At 37.8% G+C, this 22,060-nt stretch overlaps 1 long non-coding RNA gene across 1 annotated transcript in view; it reads right to left on the reverse strand.

Annotated features, from left to right (window-relative positions):
- Positions 1-2,721: 2,721 nt before the first annotated feature.
- LOC139168484 (uncharacterized) overlaps positions 2,722-22,060 on the reverse strand; it is a 52,809-nt gene continuing 33,470 nt past the window's right edge. The window contains exon 4 of the long non-coding RNA XR_011559300.1: positions 2,722-2,835. This is a non-coding gene — a long non-coding RNA (uncharacterized lncRNA). The remainder of the gene's footprint in view (positions 2,836-22,060) is intronic.

Consider the following 22,060-nt stretch of genomic DNA (forward strand, 5'->3'; position numbering starts at 1 on the left):
TAATAGAAATAGATAAGAGATTCTGATTAGTAATATTAAAAATAAATTTGTGATCAGTGAACAATTCCATTCCATTTGTTAGGTAATGCATAAGAATGTATGGTTTTAAGAGTCCTAACTGCACATGAAGAAAATAATATTGTGTTCCTATTCTTGTTGAGCAGCTATGTAGGAAAAAGATCCAGTCCTGTGCATTAGCTCTAAAAACTGGTACAGTTTGAAAGTATCTGCCATTACTGACTCGTTCTCTTTTTTCAGTGATATATTTATATGTTTTGTCATCTTCAGACAAGCAAGAGAAAATAAAATCTGCAGTGTAGCAGAGGACTACTAAATTAGTGATGTCTTGTCTACCTGGTTATTCTACTGACATGGATTGGGGAAGGGCACTATGATAATCTCCTTCACATTCTAGATTATTTCTCAACTAAGCACAAAAAATATATTTTAGCAATACTTTTCTAGATAAAAGTTAAAGGAATTCAATTTTTCAATTCAATTCAATTTATTAGATTTGTATGCCGCCCCTCTCCGAAGACTCGGGGCGGCTCACAACAATAATAAAAAAAACAATATTCCAGTGAAAACAAATCTAATATTAAAAAGCACATAAAACCCTATCATATTTAAAAAAAAGAAACAACATATACATACTCAAACATAAATATAAAAAAGCCTGGGGTAAAGGTGTCTCAACTCCCCCATGCCTGGCGGTATAGATGGGTCTTGAGTAATTTACGAAAGACAAGGAGTGTGTCTTGTCTTTCATAAATATGATTGTACTCTTGTAACGGCATTCTCATCCAATTACCAAACAGAAAACAAACCTAAAAGGTTTTTTTTTTGAATGGTGGCGATTTCCAGGCCATGTGCTACTAAAATTATTGGCCTCACTTTGGATGTTTGATAAAGATAGTAAAATAATTTTGGAATGTGTTACTCAGCCTTTTCTTATTTTCATTTGTGTAGAAGATACTAAAGCAATTTTTCTATAGGATGCTTTTATAATATCTAGTCTAAAAAGGTTACAAACTTTAGTTATGTATAATAGTAGGCTCTACAAATGAATAAATATCAGATTTTAGGCAGATAGTCAAAGGCCACACAGTAAGTTTAGAGGGGGTGATGAAGATAAAACCAAAGATTCGGCACAGAATCTTTTTCCTTAATTACATTTTTAAAGTACTTTTGGGAACATGGGTTTAAAAGGTGATACATAAATATAAGGTGCTGTAATTACCTTCAATATAAATATTTTCTTTTAAGAGCTAACCTTTTCTTTTTATTACTATTGAATTTATTAAGCCCAGACAATTCTCTCTGTTTAAAGTATTCTGTCTGAATCACCAAAGTCATGTATAACATGCAAGTAACACAAAGGAGGTTTATAAATACAGTCAAGGTGCTTTAGCCAAAATGTTGATGAAACATTTCCTTCAGACAATATAGCCTGTAAACCATACACATTAAAATCATTCTTCAGAATCTTTTTTAAGAATGCAATGAAAAAATAATTACATCACGAAGTATTCATTTTCTTCACTTTAATCTGGATTCTGTATAGGGAACCTGTACTATTTTAAAACAGAAAACGTTTTATTAGGCTGGCTATAGAGAGATGATCTTTGTGATTATAAGGAGTACATCGCTAGAAACTTATCTAATACAATACCATCAGGTAAAAAATACCCATTCTCTAAAGTAAGCTTGCTTGGAAGTTGTGGAGCCAATATTGTACTTACAATATCAGATTTGATTTATAAACCAGATCGTTTTTAACCTTCTTCAGAAACAGTTTGATCATTTTGGAGAATGAGCCTTACAAATAAGTCAGTATTTGTAAAATACGTAGTAAAATGTGCAATTATTGAAGAGTTCATGTGGCTATGGAGAATTGTGAAGACTTTTGATGCTTGTTTGAAATCTAGTAGAACCGAAACTATCAGCAAACCAAGAATATACAGTACTTAAACACAAAGTTTATGAAAAAGACAAAAATATATGTATTAGAAATTATCCAACTCTTTGTGTTAGAAATAAATATTTTATGATGTTGGAGAATTATACTTTATAACTATCAGGCAATGATATAACAATTATAAAATCAATATGCCAGCATTTTACATAATATTTTTCCATTGCACAAACATTTGCACAAATGTGCACAAACATTTTAAACAATACCAGTAGTCCTCGACGTATAATCACAATTGAGCCCAACATTTCTATTGTTAAGTGAAACTCGGGGCGGCTCACAACAGTGATAAAAAACAATACATGGTAACAAGTCTAATATTTAAAATCCAAAAATAACAATTTTACATTATAAAGTCTAAAAAAAACCCAATATATAAAAACATAAACACAATCATATCATACATAAAAACTACATAGGCAAGGGGGAGATGTCACAGTTCCTCCATGCCTGACGGCAGAGGTGGGTTTTAAGGAGTTTAATTATTAATACTTGCTTTCTAAATTTTGTATAATCCCTTTGCTAAGCAAAAAAGAATGATCAATACACTATGATTACCATTCTATATCATGATTTGAAGCATAATAATATATATGCTGTGCTACAAGAAATATTTTTATGCAGCCATTCATATTGCTTGTCCGTTTACTAGTTTTAAGTATTTCCAGTAATCCAAGCAAAAAGTAAAGCACACACACAAATACACACAGCATGTTTATGGCAGAGTTTTACTTATGCATTCTCAATTACATGGAAGAACAGTAAACCCAGATGGAGATGTCAGTTTCAACAGGAAAAAACAACAGCATCGAAATGTACAGGGTTCACAAAGAGATTATATCAGAGTGAATCGTGCTTCCCTAAATGAGAAAAAAGAAAAAGAACTTTATCCAAATCTCAAAATAATCCTTATTAAACTTAAACAGTATATTTTAGCATGCCGCCTGCGTATATTGTGCTTTTAAATTTCTTCTTATGTCACCTTGTTTAAGAGGATATATTCTACAAAATAATGGGACATTGTTTAGCAGCATAGTTTCTCACTGGATGTTCACAAATGAAATAATTATAACCATTTGGAATACAATTTTTGCAGAGTCCAATGAAAAATTTCAGTAGATGTTAGCATTTTGCTGAGCTAGACACATTTTAAAAAATCTTCCACTTATCAACAGTTTTATAAAGTTAGAGACAAAAATAATGTAAGTATGGCAGATAGTAAGCCTAGTTATTTAAAGGCACACAGAATCCAGTAAGAGAGAAGAAGTTTCTATTAAACTGTCATCTTTACAATTTCAATCATTCCTAAATCATCTGTCTTATTACAAGGAAATTCAACAGCAGCCAAGTAGTCTATGGCTAATACGCTCCTTCTTAGGCCTAGAGAACTTTGCCCATTAATGGGTTAATAAAAAAGAGGTGGCTTATTTGTTATTGTTATTGTTATTGTTAATTGCTACTGCTATTGTTATGCAATGATGATGTATTAAAACTGTGTTCATAGGAGTTAACTCTAAATCTGTGTTCATGCTATTCTTGTCACTGCTTGATTTATTTTTCTGCTACTTAGTACACATTTATTTTTCTGCTACTTAGTTATATTTATAGAATACAGTGATACCTCGTCTTACAAATGCCTCGTCATAGAAACTTTTCAAGATACAAACCCAGGGTTTAAGATTTTTTTGCCTCTTCTTACAAACTATTTTCACCTTACAAACCCACTGCCGCCGCTGGGATGCCCCGCCTCCAGACTTCCGTTGCCAGCGAAGTACCCATTGACTCAGTGAAATCGCAGCATCGCAAAAACACAGAGGTCCGGAGGTGGGGTTTTGAGGACTTCGGCGTTTTTGTGATGCTGCGATTTCACTGATGCTCCCTTCGCTGGGAAACCCCATCTCCAGACTTCCGTTGCCAGCGAAGTGCTCGTTTTTGTGATGCTGGGATTTCCCTGCTGGGATTCCCCTGCAGTATCACATAAACACAGAAGTCCGGAGGTGGGGTTTCCCATGGAAGGGAGCCTCAGGGGAATCCCAGCAGTGCAAAAGTGGGTGCTTTGGCTGGCAAAAGGGGTGAATTTTGGGCTTTGCACGCATTAATCGCTTTTCCATTGATTTCTATGGGAAACATTGTTTCGTCTTACAAACTTTTCACCTTAACCTCGTCCCGGAACCAATTAAGTTTGTAAGACAAGGTAGCACTATAGTTGTATTATTTATCCATACCATGCATCGTAAGTATAGAACATCAATCAGTGGCAAAAACCAAAACCCTAGTAAACAAATTCTATTCAACCATAAGAAAATTACTATAAGTATACAAGATCAGACAGGAGCTCCATCTCAGTCCAGCACTTTGCTTCTTCCAGTGATACCTCTGAGGAACTTTATTATTATTACAGGATCAGGCAATATTGAAAACTGTCAATTTTATGTGCAGGCTTACTTAATACGGTAGTTTCCAGAGGCATCAAACATCAACTTCCATAAGCTACCTGATATCACAATCACCCTCTTGATGTTACTCATACACTTTCCAAGAGCTATTGCTGTTCTGACTAGCAAAAAACAATTCTATTAACAAATGCTTGTATGCGGACTGTTGTAATGTATCAAAACTAAGCAGCTGAGAGTCATTTTTTCACTCGTAGAAGTGTAGGATACCTAAATAACACATAATGCCTGGATACAAATAAACATTTTCCCCTTCCCTTAGTTAGAATATAAATCCAGCATGCATCCACTTATTGTTGCTTATATACCCTCCAAGGTCAGAAAACATGTTTTCTTTATCTGAACCACCTGGAGTGGCGGAAGAAGAAATAACTAAAACCTATTTATCTGGATTTAGTTCCATAGGAATGAAAGTGTTGCTTGAAGCAGCCCCATTTGTTTTTACATAAGCTAAATAAGTGCTGTATCATTTCTGAAGTGCAAAATGGTTATATAGAAGCTCTCTTCTAGTAGCTAAAACTGAATCAGCAATCATATGGCTTGCAAATTATTTTTATAAGAAATGTCTCATTGAACCATTAAAATATGTTTGCAAACATAAGAACTCCTTCCCAATTCTTGAATGCAGTTTGATTTTCATATTTATGCTCAACTCTTAAGATTTTCTTGCCAAATGTTTTGATGGCATATCTAGTCAATATTGACAGCAAGAATTCATATTACATGTAATTGATCAGTGAAGACCCAATGTCCACAAGGAAGAACTGTCCTATTAAGAAAGAGGGAACAGGTAATCCTAAAGATTGCACAAGAGTCCCCTTTGTTAAATTCATCAAATGTAAATAGCTTCATAATATAATTAAATCAGTTTACATATTTATTGCATGCTTCCTTAATCATAGACTCTTGTAAGCTCATAATAGGCACAAATATTATAAAGTCATTATAAAAGATAAAGTCTAAAATGCCTAATAAATCCATATACCGGTAATTGCCATGAAACGTAACTCTCAAAGACAATATATATAGCAGCTGGCAGCAGCTACCATTTTATCCTCCAAAGGTCTGTTAGAAGATGACATTCAGCTGCTTTCCTAATGAAAATAAGAAAAGCTTTCTTATCATAGAGGAAAGATACTTCACAGACTGGCTTAGTCACAGAATAACTCTCCTTGTATATTCCCTTGGCGCAAATCACTGGAAGGTGGTAGGAAATGAAAAAAAAGTTGTGTATGAATCTCGGAGTAAAAATAATTTCTTAGATCAGGTAGTCTCACAGTTACTTTCAATTGTGTCAACCCCAACCCCCAACCTTTCTCCCTTAGACTCTCCACGATTGACCTCTCTAGGTTCCTAAGAGGCCAGTAAGGGACGTACATAAGAGCACTGGTGTGCCTTTCGTGCCCTGTCCAATTGTCTTTCCTTTCTCTCACTTATCATATATATTTTCTTTCTTTCATATATCCTCTCCTCTAAGTTCACTTTACCCTTATATATACATGTCTATTTTTCTTCCTATGTATTGGACAAATAAATAAATAAATAAATAAATAAATAAATAAATGAATGAATGAATGAATGAATGAAATAAATATTGAAATAATTCAGTTTTTGAGATCTCACAATTTCCTGAGTCATAAAATTACCAAACAAAAAAAATCAAAAATAAAAACAACTAGCACACCTGTCATGTGGAGTGAATATAGACATCACACTAATTTTGTCAGTGGTGCCCTTGATGTAAGGGAGAATGGTGGTACCATTGTCCAGTCCCCCAAAAATCAAGATCAAGAACTGGACAATGGTACCACCCTTCTCCCTTACATCAAGGGCACCACTGACAAAATTGGTAAAATCCTGCACAAACATAATATTAAAACTTCATTTGTCACTAACCAAAAAATATCAAACATCCTAAGGAACCCAAAAGATAAAATCTGACTAGAACACCAAGGAATCTATGAAATCCCTTGCAAAACATGTGCAGCCACATACATTGGACAAACCAATCGAAGAGTGAGCCAACGCATTGCAGAACATGTGAATGCAGTTAAAAAAGAAGAAAAGACTTCCTCCCTTGTCCAGCACATTAAAAAAACAGGGCACGAAATTGACTTTGAAAAAACTAAATTACTTTCCAAAACAGAAAATTTATACAGAAGAATTACTAGAGAAGCTATAGAGATTGAGAAACGCCCCCTATGCATGAATAAAATAGATGATACGTCCCGCCTACCAGAGATTTGGAAACCAGCCTTAAACAAAAAAACATATCAGAATAATCACCATATCAATCTTTCAAGTTAGTGTGATTCCACCAACCAATCAAATCACTAAAACATAGTCACCCAATCTATTTGCTACATTCAAACCAAATCTCCACCCCCAACACTATATATAAGGAAGAAATGGCAGTTACAAACATTCCATATTTACAGCAACACGAAGCTTAAAACTTCAGCCTGATGATGGTGAATGTGATTTCACCGAAACGTCGCATAGACATGCAAAATATTACACAGGGCAAAACCCGAACTCAGAACAATCTACATACATATACCCGTGAAAATCTACGAAAACAAATATACATATATATATGTAGATTGTTCTGAGTTCGGGTTTTGCCCCGTGTAATATTTTGCATGTCTATGCGATGTTTCAGTGAAATCACATTCATCATCATCAGGCTGAAGTTGTAAGCTTCGTGCTGCTGTAAATATATATATATATATATATATATAATTGATAGATTAATTAATATTATGTGGCAATGTATTTTAATGGAAGATGATCAGTTCTAGTAGTTTTATATACAGTATGTTTGTATGTATGCTTTTTATATAATGGGGTTTTTAGGTTTTTTAATATAAAATTGTTAATTTAGACTTTGATATTAGATTTGTCATTTTTTTTTTATCACTGTTGTGAGCCGCCCCGAGTCTATGGAGAGGGGCAGCATACAAATCCAATAAATAAATAAATAAATAAAAGAGCAGAATTAGCTCACTCATATTTAGAATTTCCATGATTTTAAACCAAGAGAAATGGTTAATTATTATTATTATTATTTATTAGATTTGTATGCCGCCCGTCTCCGTAGACTCGGGGCGGCTCACAACAGTGATAAAAACAATATACAATGACAAATCTAATATCAAAGTCTAAAATAACAATTTTACATTAAAAAACCTAAAAAACCCATTATATAAAAAGCATACATACAAACATACCATACATAAAACTACATGGGCGTATGTAATGATAAAATAGGTAGTCAGAAACTTTGATTTTAGGTCTTCCCCTGCAACTACTTGCAAAAATCACTGCAAATGTCAGACACGGCTCAGTAGCCAACCTTCTTTCCATTAGTTTAGTTCAATTAATCATGAGACCTTCTCTTCACAAAATTGCCCACATCAAGAGCCATTTATCTGGCTAAATGAGAGGAAGTGCTGAGTTCAGCAAGAGCTATTTGATTGGCTTGGCTGGACCTGCCACAGCTTCTTCCTAAAGTAGCATTTTGATCAATGTTATTCCATTTGTTATATTTTAGAGAAATAAGAAAGTGAAGCTTCCTAAATCCATAATGAATAATCATTTACCGTTAATACTTTATTTTTTGTGTCATCTCATAAAATAGCCTCTTGTCTAAATTTTTCATTTTTCTTCAAATGTGCTGCTGTAACCTACTAGATCCATGAGTGTATTTATAAGGATCTGACAAACAATGCCACAGGACATGACAGTGGCTAATTACACAAAATCGTTTGTTGACATGATTACATATGTCAAAATTGTCATATCTGCCATACCTCGATCAAGAAGCCTTTATAGCTTATAAAACTGCTTTTAGTAATTGGAATATATAGATTTACATTAAATGCAAATACATTTGTTTCCTTCACCCACTTCTATGTATTCATTTTAAACATGTTTAAATCAGAAAAATTAAATAAAAAATACATAGAATGGAGATAGATTTATATATATAAATCAATCTCCATTGTATGTATTGTTTAATTTAATTTTAAAATTAATTTAAAATTTAATTTAATTTAAAAATACATAGAATGGAGATAGATTTATATATATAAATCTATCTCCATTCTATGTATTTTTTATTTAATTTTAAATCTGGTGGCAATGTCCAAAGGGAGCCTAAGTAGTCATTTTCCCTCTCTGGTGTCATGTGACTCATTAGTGGTACAAGGTCTCAGGACTGAAGGGGGAGCAGGTGTGTTGGCATGTCTCGGTATAGCTAGGCTATGAGACCTTCGACATACACACAGCAGAGAATTTTAACAGAGCGTGGGTGTGTGATAAAGCCAAAGAAACAAAGACACAGACGTAGTTATGCTTAATAAGTACTATTTACATATAGACAAAAGATAGAAACAATTCCATAACAAGCACTAAGCAAATACAATAATTTATTTATTTATTTATTTATTATTTAGATTTGTATGCCGCCCCTCTCCGCGGACAAAGCTAATTACACTCCCCCTCTCAAGGCAAAGTAAAAAAATGACTGAGCAGAAATGTGCGTCACAGCGTCATTTGAGGGAAGGAGTACTGGTGCCCTCTAATGACGTACCAGCCTAGAATATTTAACAGTTAAAGTAACAGTACAGTTTTACAGTGGCAACTGTAACATTTAAAGTGATAGTGCAAGTTTACAGTGGCAAACCCTAACACACATGTACCCTGCACTAACAAGGTGTGTTAAATTTGGTGTTATCACTTTCACTCTCTCATACTGGTTGCTCAAATTCAAGAAGCATCTCATAGCAATAAACTATCTGAGGATCTGAAAAAAAATGAATTGTTGCTCAACATAAAGATGGCCTAGGCTTATCTTATATAGATTATAAGAAGATTGCCAAGATTTATTTATTTATTTATTTATTTATTTATTTGATTTTTATGCCGATTTAGGGCGGCTTACAATATGTTAGCAATAGCACTTTTAAACAGAGCCAGCATATTGCCCCCACAATCTGGGTTCTCATTTTACCCACCTCAGAAGGATGGAAGGCTGAGTCAACCTTGAGCCGGTGATGAGATTTGAACGAACCGCTGACCTGCAGATCTACAGTCAGCTTCAGTGGCCTGAAGTACAGCACTCTACCTGCTGTGCCACCCTGGCTCATTGAAAGATGAGCTGAGATGAAATCATCTGATTTCAAGATCCTGAGATGAAATCATCTGATTTCAAGATACTGAAACTGAACCGTAACACAGTGGCCAAGACCATACAGCAGTTTAATAAGACAGGTTCCACTAAGAACAGGCCTCACCCTGGTCGACCAGAGAAGTTGAGTGCCTGTGGTCAGTGTCATATCCAGAAGTTGGCTTTGGGAAATAGACATATGAGTGCTACCAGCATTGCTGCAGAGGTTGAAGGAGGGGATTAGACTGTCAGTGCTCAGACCATACACTGCATGCTGCATCAAATTGGTCTGCAGGGCTGTTGTCCCAGAAGGAAGCCTCTTCTAAAGATGATGCACAAAAAAAGCCTGCAAACAATTTGCTGAAGACAAGCAGACTAAGGACATGCATTTCTGAAACAATGTCCTGTGGTCTGAGGACACCAAGATAAACTTTTTTGGTTCAGATCATGTCAAGCATGTGTGGTTGACAAATATATGACAAAAATTAAACAAAGAAGTACTTTGGTTAGAAAGAATTCGAGATAAGACTTATTCTGGAAGAGGTTGTGAAACTTTGTAATTTAGGAGTACACATTGATTATAAATGTCACTGAATTTTCAGATGGTAACCATGACAAGGTTTGTATAGCTACAGCTAATGTGCCAAATCTAAGTTGGTCGTATATAATAACAGAGTTATGCTTTGGTTTACTATTATAATATGCGGTATTACCGTGTTTCCCCAAAAGTAAGACAGTGTCTTACTTTCTTTTTACCCCCAAAAGCCCCACTACATCTTACTTTCGGGGTATGTCTTACATTGGAAAAAAATTGAAAGGGTCGCGTTCCCGAAGGCATCTCCCCAGAGTCCAGAAGGGCAGCCGCGGGACAGGAGCCTCGTGAGCCCTTTTCCAAGTTCAACCTCAGGGCTCCAAGTGGTGTGCACGCGTGGAGCTGCAGACGCATGTCGGGGAAGCGTGTGTCTGGAGGGGAGGAGCCGCTCTGCGCAGTTGGGCAGCCCCACCAAGGAGGGCACAGCTCCGGCCGCTCGCCTCGGAGCCGGTCAGCCTCGCTGGCCGCTTGCAGCCGAGCCTCCGCAGGACTCGGTTGCTGGGACGAGCACCTTTGCTGCAAGCCGCCGCCCGCTCGGCTCGCTTCGGACCAGCTCCGTCCTTCGCTTTGCCAAGCCGGGGAAGAGGTGGTGGCGCCGCGGCGAGGCGAAGGCGAGGGGCGTGCGGGGAGCTTGGAAGCGACGTCATCGGGCTCCCCCCCGGCAATACCCCCGTGTTTCCCCGAAAGTAAGACATATGTCTTACTTTCGGGGTACGGCTTATATTAGCCGACCCCCCTGAAACCCCCGATACGTCTTACAATCGGGAGTGTCTTACTATCGGGGAAACAGGGTAAAGAGTGCACATATCTGACAAAGCTGATTTCTCTTAGTTAAATTGACCTTCTATAAAGCACAAGATTAGGCTTCTTTGAACATAAGAAGCCCTCAAAATTTGACAAGCCCTTGAAAAGTGCAAGGCAGGCAGATTCCTCAGGAAACTAGTGATCTTTGTGTATAAAAGAGGAATATGGCTACTCTTTTGCAGCCCCATAATCCAGAGATAGAGATACAATTATTCAAATAATATATAAGAAGAGAACAGAACTGGGATGAAAGTGAATCTAAAAGATCCAAAACTGGATTGGTGGAAGTATATCTTTGTTAATGTGATACTGCTGCAGAGTGACTTGTACTGCAGAAATAAAGTCAAAAAAGCAACCTAATATCATGATAAAAATAGATAAAGTTTAGAAGATAATCTTAACACTTTTCAATAGGAAGATGAAGAAAAAGATGGAATAAGCACAGAAAGTAGGTAACACTTGTGGAAGAAGTCAGTGGAAATCTGTGTAGCCTGGCTTTATGATAAAGAGAAAACCCAACGGGTTTTGTAGTGCTTATTCTCAGATATAAATATACCATGGATTCTATCCATTATAAATTGTATCCAACAAAGCTGTTCAATTTACATTTTATTTATTGCATTTATACTTGAATAAACTCTCAGTGGGATTTATATCAGAATCAAGTTTAATCTTTCTGGGTTTGTGACAATAGAAATATAACAAATCTGATATTCAGTGCAGTTTACTGCTTCTAACAGGCTTCAGATTGTGGCATTTTCAGCCATTTATTAAGAATAAAAATCAGTACAGATATTGTACTCATAACTTTAAGCATAATTGCCTAATTCTTCTACTAAAGTATGTTATCTGTTGGCAGGTGATATATATGTCCGACTATTTTTGGTTGGTTATGACCTATAAAGCCCTTCATGGCATCGGACCAGAATATCTCCGGGACCGCCTTCTGCTGCACGAATCTCAGCGACCAGTTAGGTCCCACAGAGTTGGCCTTCTCCGGGTTCCATCGGCTAAACAATGTCGTTTGGCGGGACACAGGGTAAAAGCCTTCTCTGTGCTGGCCCTGACCCTCTGGAACCAGCTTCCCCTAGAGATCAGAATTGCCCTCACCTCCTTGCCTTACCTAAGCTCCTTAAAACCCACCTCTGTCGTCAGGCATGGGGGAATTGAGATATTCCTTTCCCCCCAGGCCTTTACAAGTTTTGCATGGTATATTTGTGTGTATGTTTGGTTTTTAATAAGGGTTTCTTAGTTATTTTAATATTAGATTTGTCATATGCTGTTTTATTATTGTTGTTAGCCGTCCCGAGTCTACGGAGAGGGGCGGCATTCAAATCAAATCAAATCAAATCAAATCAAATTTTTAGGGTTATGCGCAAGTAAACTATTCCACCATTCTTTATTGTTCAGGTTAATAGAATATCTAGTTGTAATGTGTGCCTTTGAGTAGGCAATAATATTCTGGCTTCATTTTTAAGATGATTGTTGTAGCCATTACTATTTATTATGGATAAATAGAATTTTTCCATTATTATTTGACCATTTGGAAGATATATATAAAATAAAATATTGTAAGGTGTGCAGGGTAATCATAGTTAATCATGGAATCTACGGAGAGGGGCGGCATACAAATCTAATAAATAAATAAATAAATAAATAAATAAATAAATAAATGGTTGCAAGAGGAAGATAATTATCATCAGATACTTAATAATGTATTATTATATAACGTGATTTTTTTTAAAAATGGAAATAATCATAATTTTAAATTTGCTTTTTAAACTCAGTGCTTCTTTCTTAATAAATGACTGCGCTAGTCATAATCTTATTCTGATCTCTTTAACATTCTTCTAAACTCAAGAGGAATTGCACTTCTCCAGTGAGAAAAAAAATATCATTTAAACCTTATTTTTTTGTTTCCATGATCAGGTAAATCTGGAGAAGATGTGTATTGACCTAGCCCATTTCCTATTTTAAGGCGTATCAACATGAAAGTAGATAGTATTTTTATCTATTTTATCTAGACACATTATTAGACAAAGAATGTTCTCAAATAGTAATTAGGTAAGCTTTTCGAGAAGAACAAAATAATTAAAAACAACCACCAAGCACAGAGGAGGGAAGCAGCAATTTCCCTCCCCTGCGCTGCACCAAACAACAATTAGTCAAGTGTGCACTAGTTCTTTTGATCCCCAAAGACTCTCCCTTCCAGGGATTATTTTGCATCCTGTCCTAAATGGAAAAGCTTAGCCATAATGCATGCAGAATTCCTCACTACGTAAAATGGTATTTTATAATACAGGGTTTTTAATCTGGTTTTTATGCCATTTTAGGATAGGAGCCAAACCACATACATTTCCACAAAGAAATGTCCTAGTAGATGGCCAACATTTTCCTAACTGTTCTTCAATCATTTTATTATTTCTCTGCCTTTCAAATTGAAGCCTCTATTAATATGTCTCACATATGTTTCTCTTGTTATATTGATTGCGTTAATGAGCACAATGTATAATTTTTTTAAAAAAAAAAATTCCATAGAATAGCATGCTCCTCTGGTGACTTAGAGTTGTGGCAATGCAGCATTTTCCAAGCTGGAACTGCAGAACATTTTTCTCACCAATGTTTCCCTCTTAGCCTACGTGAAAGCTAAGCTCGTCATTGGCATACTTTAGTCTTTAAAGACTATGGTATCTGGAAAGATTTCCTAAAAAAAGACTACTCCAAGAGTGGCAATCCCTTTCACACTGAGGGCTAATACATTTTGACCCCTGCCTGGCACTCAGATTTCAGTGGTTCTGGGACTGCCTCTTTGCCTCAGCCTGCCGAACAAGTGTCTCTTCGAAATGGAGAAGGACATGCTGCACCTTTAGCACCCAAGCAGAACAACCAGAGATGAAGGTTTTCCAGCTGATAATGTCCATTCCGAAGGATATCATAGATGTGATCTCCCTCTGGGGCGCTTTCCCTGCACTAGTATCCCCATGTTACTCCAACACTCCGCAGTCTGCACTGGTTGCCGATCAGTTTCCGGTCACAATTCAAAGTGTTGGTTATGACCTATAAAGCCCTACATGGCATCTGACCAGAATATCTCCAGGACCGTCTTCTGCTGCATGAATAACTTTGCATAACTAATAAAGTAAAACAGGTATCATCTTGGAATTTTCTTTTTTATTTGGTCCTAACAATGTGCTCTCAAGTGTCCCTGCCTCTTCTGAATCCAACTTGTATTTCTGTCAGTACACCTGACCAAGTTAACAAAATGACTGAAGGAAGAGGTATATTTGAAACTGGTACTGAAATTTAATGTATTGGTGCTGCTTTTATTGTATGACATGTTGTTTAAATGAGTAGCCATGTGTGTCAGGCTGAAGCCATCATTTGGAGTTAGAATCTTTGGCCTGCCACAGTAGAATAGTATCATGGTTACTGGGAGGGCAAGTTTCATGAGGGGGAAAGTTACTAGCCACAACAAATTCCTTTCTTAGAGTCCAAGGTCATTCTTTGTTCTGCATCAGCGGATGTAAGGAGGTGGTCCCTGCAACTGGATTGGTCCTTGTGATGAACTTGTGGATATGAGGATGAGGATTAAACCTTAACCTGGGTGGGGTACTGGATGGCTACAGTGTAACCAACATGGCTCTCTTAATAAATCAAACCTTGGGTGAGAGAAATGGACTGGAACTGATATATTTTTCTGATGCTATTTGGAGCGCTGACACTGTGTTTTAATTATACTTTGGGGTTTTTTTTAATGGTCCACTAATATTACCCCACTTCATCAATCTTGACTAAAAAGAAAAATAAACAAAGCAAGATATAGATTAATTTTGGCCAAACTTCTGAAAGAAGCGTACATGGATTTTTCCTTCCAGAAAAATATATAAAATATATAACACTGAAATTTTTATATAAAGTTAACCTCTGGGAAGCTTTTTAAAAACTAAATTAACTTATTCCATGCTGAAGGAAGGCCTATGCTGTCAGCTCAGCTGTGTAAAATAGTTAAGTGTTGCTGGTGCTTAAAAAGACACGTTAGTGGAATGCCACCCCAAACAAATTATTTTCTCAATGCAGTCATTTTGCGGTGATTACTGAACTCTTTGGACCTTGACATTTCTCTGGCATTATCATCACAGTCTCCCTGTTTATTGGGACTCAATGCACAGGAGGATTGTCAGAAGTAGCTGAGAAGATAAATGACCTATTGCAAATTGTAATGATTTAACAAGAGGATATGTCAAGCAGAGACCAGGCAAGAGCAGTGGGAGAAAGCTTAAAGCCTAAAAGCATCCATCAGAAATGTCTGGGAGTGATAAAAGCAAAGCCTGCTTTTTGGCTCCCCCAAGCTTATTGGCTGCACATAGACAATCCACTAAATCCAGAGATGATGATTAGAAAAAAGCAGGGATCTGTGGACGGAGAGTTGTTTGCCTTGCTTGAGAAAAAAAATATACCCATTACAAATATGCCCCTTAAACATATATTTTCTGCTTGTTGAAAAAAAAAGTGTAAAATCCTAATTTTCAATTATATGTATGACTTAGCTGAATAACTTGAGTAGTTTCTAGTTACTCAAATAGAAGAGTCAAATTTTGGCAGACACTACAGTGATCCCCCGCTCGTTGCGAGGGTTCCGTTCCAGGACCCCCCGCAACGAGCGGGTTTTCGCGAAGTAGCGCTGCGGAAGTAAAAACACCATCTGCGCATGTGCAGATGGTGTTTTTAACTTCCGCAGCGCTAGCGAGGAGCCGAAGATTGGGGGCGGCGCGGCTGTTTTAAAACGTCGCCGCCGGCATGGGGGGCTTCCTAGCAGCCCCCCAAACCCGGGTTGGGGGTCCGGGGGGTGCTGGCAAGCCCCCCATGCCGGTGGCAACGTTTTAAAACAGCCGCGCCGCCCCCAATCTTCGGCTCCTCGCTAGCGGGCAGGCAGGCGGCGGACAAGCCGTTCGCTGGTGCTCGCTCTCGCCGCTTTCGAGCTGAGTCCTGAAGCGAATTCGCTTCAGGACTCAGCTCCAAAGCGGCGAGAGCTAGCGCCAGCGAACGGCTTGTCCGCGCTCGCTCTCGCCGCTTTCGAGCTGAGTCCTGAAGCGAATTCGCTTCAGGACTCAGCTCCAAAGCGGCGAGAGCTAGCGCCAGCGAACGGCTTGTCCGCGCGCGCTCTCGCCGCTTTGGAGCTGAGTCCTGAAGCGAATTCGCTTCAGGACTCAGCTCCAAAGCGGCGAGAGCTAGCGCCAGCGAATGGCTTGTCCGCGCTCGCTCTCGCCGCTTTCGAGCTGAGTCCTGAAGCGAATTCGCTTCAGGACTCAGCTCCAAAGCGGCGAGAGCTAGCGCCAGCGAACGGCTTGTCCGCGCTCGCTCTCGCCGCTTTCGAGCTGAGTCCTGAAGCGAATATGCTTCAGGACTCAGCTCCAAAGTGGCGAGAATGAACGGTGTGGGCGGGCGAAGGGCGGGCGGCAGCGAGGAGTTTGTGTGGGCAGTGGGGAAACTCCTTGCTGATGCCCGCTGCTCGCCCTCCCGCCAGCAAGAGGGGGAAGACCCAGGGAAGCCGCCCAGCAGCTGATCTGCCGGGCACCATCTACGCATGCGTGCCCATAGAAAAAAGGGCACGCATGCGCAGATGGTGTTTTGACTTCCGGGTTGAAAAATCGCAAATTACCCTGTTCGCAATGGTCGGGGACGCAATAACCGGGGGATCACTGTACTACCAATTGTACACTGGCAAAGAGTTCCCAGTTGGAAAACCAAGTTAGGGAGAGATCATCATGGGGAAAAAAATCTAAAAACATATATGATCAATAGAACCTGACAAAGACTGTTCCAGACACTCTGTATATGAATATATGTGAGGCTTCTGTAAATTGTGAATTAAGTACATCCAAAAAAATATAAAATGCTGGGGGAGGGAGACAGGAAATAGTATGTAGCATCTTGGCTCTTGCTTCAGAATATTATTTGTTTTGTTTTACGCACAGGGCATCTCTGATGAAACATTTGCTATTAACCTATAGTTGCTATAATTTCTCATGAATTGACTAGAGATTAGAGCTAGCATTAATATCATTTCACCAAGATAGTTTTGTATTCTACAGACAAAAGAATGCAAGAATAGTCTTCTCCCTAAACCAGTGATGGCAAACCTATGTACCAGATGTGGCATACAAAACCATCTCTATGGGCATGCCACCCATTGCCTGTTGCTCTTTCAGGTTCTGGCACATATGTGTCAGCCAGATGGCCTTCGCATGCATGTGCATCAGGAACCGGAAGACCAGGTGACAAGCTAACATGCACATAGCAGAAACCGGAGGTTCAACTCTCTGGAATAGGCATGCGTGTCAGGGAGTTGCTCTTCCAGTTTCTGGCACTTCCTCAAGCATGCACACATGCTTCTATTTTGGCACTTGGTGCCAAGAAAGATTCGCCAACACTGCCTTAAACCCTGTCTCTCTGTTTCTATTTCCATTTCATTCTTTCTTTCTTTAATTCATTTTTTCTCAAGTGAATGAATAATAACCAATTCCTGGTGATTAGTTTCATGTGATTTGAACAAAGTAGGCTCATAATTTTTAGAAACCCATTTTTATGGAATAAAGAATATGCTATTAAACATAGGGAAGTAAGAAGAGAGAAAAATATTACTTCTTTTGTTATTTATTTGTTTTCCTCTCTTCCTCTCTTTCCTCTCTTCTCTATAAGAAAATCAGGGATATTACCGGTCACAATTCAAAGTGTTGGTTATGACCTTTAAAATCCTTCATGGCATCGGACCAGAATATCTCCGAGACCGCCTCCTGCCGCACGAATCCCAGCGACCGATTAGGTCCCACAGAGTGGGCCTTCTCCGGGTCCCGTCAACTAAACAATGTCGGTTGGCGGGCCCCAGGGGAAGAGCCTTCTCTGTGGCGGCACCGGCTCTCTGGAACCAACTCCCCCCGGAGATTAGAACTGCCCCTACTCTTCCTGCCTTCCGTAAACTCCTTAAAACCCACCTTTGCCGTCAGGCATGGGGAAATTAAACATCTCCCCCTGGGCACATTTAATTTATACATGGTATGCTTGTGTGTGTGTCTGTTAGTATATGGGTTTTTTTAAATCTTTAAATATTTTAATTAATTGGATTATTTATGATTTGTTTCACTTGTTGTGAGCCGCCCCGAGTCTTCGGAGAGGGGTGGCATACAAATCCAAATAATAAAATAAATAATAATAAATAAATTGCAAAACTGTGTCTCCTCAATCCTTACTTATCTATATACATGGCCATATCAATCAGATCAGGTGATATTTGTTTTTTAGAATTTCATATTTTCACTGGCTATGGTATACTGTATGTTAGTGCTTTTGCTTGTTAGTTTAATACTATGTAGATATTTTAAATAACAAATTCAATAATTAAAATTCAAAGAACTGAAAAAATTTGCACAAGAGATTTGCAACAGTCAGTTGATCTCCATTCCACATTATTATTTTTAAATTATTATTTTTAAATTATTTTTAAGGCTCTTGCTTTCAAAGTCCATTTCAAATGGACTACATTTATTGTATATGCAAAGAGAAGAGCCTATAGTGTTATCAACATGCATTTACTATACATGCAACAAAAAGAAAAGACCACAGGATCTTTTTTTAAAACAAAAGCCATTCTTTTTTTCTAACTGAATAACTGGTAATAACTCTTGCCTGTGTTAACTATACCGCAACTTCATAGGTAAACAGTGACATGATAACTCACATTAATGTGGCCACATTCCTTCCTGATAACTTCAATTATCTTCTGTCATCTCTATAATGTAATTAAAGTGTTTAATTGTTTGCTTTAGATAAGAGAGGTTATAAAAGCTATAACAATTTCAAGGGCCATAATGACCAGCTGATGTTAATAGCCCAGAGCTTCTAGTTATCACACCTTTTCAAGTACTCATTGATTTGAAGAAAATTTCCTTAGTCTCTAGCATTCCAGCATTTCCCTGAATTTAAGCTGTATTTGACCTTGCAATCAATTGATCACAGAAGTAGACTGATGCAATTTATTTTACTCTGACCTCCATCCACCCAATAAAGATCTAGCATGAATGAAATTATGCTGTGCCACATAGCTAGATAATTTAGGATGCTAAATCTTTGGCAGGATAAATATAGAAGACACAAATCCAAGCCGCAGTTCTGCTGACTGAAGATCTATTCGTGTTAACTAATCTAGGAATCAAGAATGTGCAAACTTGATTCTTTTGTTACTCTATAAATTTTAATTCACATTTGTCCTTTGTGAAGCAATGTTAAATTTTCAAGAAGAAGAATTTAAAACTATATGGCAAATCCTCCTCTCTCGCAATATTTAACATAAGCACCAAGGTAACCTTTTTAGACTATTTCCACCAAAATTTGGTGGAAAAAGCAAAATTACTAAGGAAAACCATAGAAAATGCTTTGAACTATCCTTTAATTTACAAACAGTTGGTTTAAAATAGCCCATTGGGATAATAACACATAAAATATAATTCCCTATGCAACTAAGAGGTCCTTAGGTGTGTGAGGAATATTAAAAATTTCCACAATTATATGAGACTTCAACAACTGAGAAAATATTTTATTTTTTATTTAGTTTACAGTGTTAAAACTCAATGTGTTTAATTGAAAATAAATTTCACTGTGGTTAAATATAAATTGTATGTTGGAAGAAAAATAAAGAAAAAAATTATACACAAACAAACAAACAAAAACAACAACATGGAAGCTAGTTTAATTACCAGGGAATAAAGTCTGTTGAAACGGGTAAGACTGTCACCTTTTCTGATAAAGGCGGAGGTCGATGAAGTTATGAGAACGAAGCAGTGTTAATAAAAACAAGCATTTCTTTATTTATAAAACAGAAAATAAATAGTGTCATGAGAGACAAAATAATCTAAGCAGCTAAGGCATAATGGCATCGAGAGAAAAAGAATACGGAGGAAGAAAACTTTTTCAAGTGGGTGGAAGTGGTATGTGGGATATGACGTAACTATGGGAGTGATTAATAGCAAAGGCACACATGTTAACTCTTTAATTGCTGAATGTGTCTGTGGCTGGCAATTTCCAGCGTGACAAAGACATGTCTAAACCAATATACGTAAGTTAAACAGTCCTGATTAAAACAATGATCATGACTACTCATGATTTTACTTACTATTTAGTAGCAAAACCGTTTAGAGAACTGGGACAGATACTTAAACTTTATTAAATATATAAATTGAAAATAATTATGAAAATTATTTGACTAAATACAGAGATACATCTTCCAAGTTTCATTTTGCGCTCAGAAGCAGAGTGAAAATGCGGACACAGAGCTGGGTTTAAAATTGGGTCACTTTTATTAAATAAATATAACTTTATTTAATTAAACAACAAACTGGGACCTACAGAGGTCAACTGAGAACTTTGGGGTGGAAATGATGTCATAAACTTTCTGGGCAGCTATGTGCATAGCTCTTTGCTGATCCAGGTGAAGGTGACCACACCCTCACCTGGATCCAAGTCATGCCACACATGTGGGAGGTCTCGCCATCCAATCCCAAACAGGCAAACAGGCAATTGGGTGGGGCAACGCTCAGGCCAGTTTATGACACCATGAGCTCTTGGAGAGTCTGCCAATCATCTCCAAAGATGCTCAAAGGAGAACACGAATTGCTAACCACCTCCCAATTTCCACCCCTAACCTGCCTACCTAGTGACCAAGGGAAGCTGAATTAACCAAATCAAAACTATATGTGAAGCACCCCCTAACCATCCATCCCGCACTGCAGTGTGGAATAGGCAAAAAACTGGTCACAACTAAAGCGCCATGACCGCAAAAAATTCATATTCAGCCCCCTAAATGTGACCCACCAGGCACACTGAAAGATAAGGAAAGCGGGTGGGTGTTCACCCTTTGGCTGCCGGGGCGAAAAGGAGGGCCCCATGCCTGCACAGCCCTTTAAAAAGGGCTGGCCTGGCCCGCCCCCAGCAGCATCATAGGCCGGTGCCGGCATCAGGACTAGCCGGGATCTCAGGATCTCATGAAAGATGGCGGCTATGCTGGGGGCGGCATTTCCCGGCCCTGCTGCAAATCCAGCCAGCAGGTAAGTCTGCCGGCTGGGCAAACAGATGTGAGAATGAAGTATTTATTAGAAATTCAAACTACAGATTCAGTTCAGAATGTCAATTAAATGTATAATTTTATGTGCAGCTCTTTTATAGCAGTGATGCCCTTCCTAGGAGTAGCATAGGTGATCCTGGAAAATAAATCACTTCTTTTTTTAAAAAAGGACAGATAGCAATAGCACTTAGACTTATATACCACTTCACAATGCTTTACGGTCCTCTCTAAGTAGTTTACAGAGTCAGCATATTTCCTCCAACAATCTGGGTCTTCATTTTACCGCCTCAGAAGGATGGAAGGCTGTCTGGTAAAATTGAGCCACCAGCCTACCATCCCTGTCCTAATATCAACAGTACCCATCTTATGTATATAAACAATGCTATATCTATGTATCTATGCATCTATATCTATTTTACAAATTTAAATAGACTTGTTAACAAATCCGTATGACAAAACAAGAGACCCAGAATTCGGCTAAAATATCTGCAAGAAAAGATGATGGCAGATTGGGCCTACCTAACTGGAAAGAGTATAATAACGCATCAGTGTTAGCTTGGGTCAAGGAATGGATACAATTAGACAACACTAGATTGCTCGATTTAAAAGGCAATGATCTCCAGTCAGAATGGCATTCATACTTGTGGGACAAAAGACCTAAAATACACAAATATTTTACAAACCATCTGATTAGAAATTCACTCCTAAATGTTTGGTTAAAAATTAGAAAACAGACTTATAGGGGGATTCCAATTTGGTTCGCACCATTAAAATTTAGGAAAAATTGGTAAAATAATAAGATACAAACATATGATAAAAGAAAATGGAAATATAAAAATGAGAATAGAATTAGAAAATGAAGGCTTAAAATTAGAATGGTGGGAATACTTTCCAGATCAAAACACAATATGTCAAAAAAAAGAAAGATCCATGAATTGAAAAAGAAAAGATA

The sequence above is a fragment of the Erythrolamprus reginae genome, chromosome 5, assembly GCF_031021105.1.
Source record: "Erythrolamprus reginae isolate rEryReg1 chromosome 5, rEryReg1.hap1, whole genome shotgun sequence".
NCBI classification, from domain to species: Eukaryota; Metazoa; Chordata; class Lepidosauria; order Squamata; family Dipsadidae; genus Erythrolamprus; species Erythrolamprus reginae.